The following is a 1,865-nucleotide window of genomic DNA, read 5'->3' on the forward strand; positions in this document are numbered from 1 at the left end:
AGAGTATAGTAAGGATAGGGACAGTAGGATGAATAAAGACAATATGTTAGTAGAAATGGAGCAAGGAGTTGAGAGTATAGTAAGGAGAGGGACAGTAGGAGGAATAAAGACAATATGTTAGTAGGTATGGAGCAAGGAGTTGAGAGTATAGTAAAGAGAGGGGCAGTAGGAGGAATAAAGACAATATGTTAGTAGATATGGGGCAAGGAGTTGAGGGTATAGTAAGGACAGAGACAGTAGGAGGTATAAAGACAATATGTTAGTAGGTATGGAGCAAGGAGTTGAGAGTATAGTAAGGATAGGGACAGTAGGAGGAATAAAGACAATATGTTAGTAGGTATGGAGCAAGGAGTTGAGAGTATAGTAAGGATAGAGACAGTAGGAGGAATAAAGACAATATGTTAGTAGATATGGAGCAAGGAGTTGAGAGTATAGTAAGGATAGGGACAGTAGGAGGAATAAAGACAATATGTTAGTAGATAAGTAGCAAGGAGTTGAGAGTATAGTAAGGATAGGGACAGTAGGAGATATAAAGACAATATGTTAGTAGGTATGGAGCAAGGAGTTGAGAGTATAGTAAGGACAGGGACAGTAGGAGGAATAAAGACAATATGTTAGTAGGTATGGAGCAAGGAGTTGAGAGTATAGTAAGGAGAGGGACAGAAGGAGGAATAAAGACAATAGCAAGGAGAGGTCTGTCTCTAGACTTAGAGCAGGTAGTAGAGAAAGTAGTGGAAAGAGTTTGCTACAATTGCAAGTGTAGTGCTCATGAAGTGCGGAGTTGTCCCATCATTAAGAGTTTTCCTTGTAGAAAAAGATTCCATGTACCCCATAATTGTAGGAATAAGAGCAGAGAAGCGGGATACGACAGGTGAGATAGCAGTAGTGGACTAGTAGGTAGCCGTGATAGCAGCTATGAGAGGTATGGTAGTCGAGATAGTGGTACGAGTGATCGTTATAGCTAATACTAGATAAATGTCCGACATCGCCCGAGCAATAGAAAATCTTTTGCACAAAAAACTTATTTTTTACACATAAATGTATACAACATTTACCATTCTAACTTTTAAATGAAAATGTTTGTTTAGTTCTGTGTGTTTCTCCAATGCCTAATTCAAACATTTGAATGATCTATGTTCCCTTGTCACTGGACTCAGTCAAGACCACAAACCCATTGTTAGTACATCATTGCTCTTAAAAACACTCACAGTCTCTGCTTTCAGCGAGCTAAACAGACATCATACTTGCTCTTCAAGGGTTACTCACACATTAAGTTAAATTTATTATATTAAATTAATATATATCACTATTATAGCAAACTAATAAACAGGCAGTCCTATGCTTCAGATTCTCATGTGTAATAACTATGTGCACACCTATTCTTATATGTGCAAAAGTGATTGAAATCCAAAATCTGGTTGGGGTTAAATGGTTAGGGAATTCAATAGCCCGGGTTCAATTCCCACTCCGTGTAGTCTTTTTTCCTAACACTCTCAACATGGCCTCAGATAGACAGACACGGCTCTTATTATAGTAAAGATTAGATGATTACCCCGCGTTGCTCAGGTAATAAAAAGTTTTTGCACATAAAATTTATTTTTATTGAACATATACAACACTTGCCATTCTAACTTTTAAATGAAAATGTTTGTTTATTTCTGTGTGTGTCTGGCCAATGCACAATTCAAATATTTGAATGCTCAAGACAGCTAAAACAGATTGTGGAAACATATTTCTTACATCTTATGCTGCCCATTCATACAAGATTTATAACAGATAATAGACAGTGGAAGGTAATGTAGTTGCTATTGGTTAAGTTTCTTTATTCATTGAATTTTAGTAACTTAAAGGTTAATTTGCAACAA

This window comes from Watersipora subatra, chromosome 9 (assembly GCF_963576615.1).
Source record: "Watersipora subatra chromosome 9, tzWatSuba1.1, whole genome shotgun sequence".
NCBI classification, from domain to species: Eukaryota; Metazoa; Bryozoa; class Gymnolaemata; order Cheilostomatida; family Watersiporidae; genus Watersipora; species Watersipora subatra.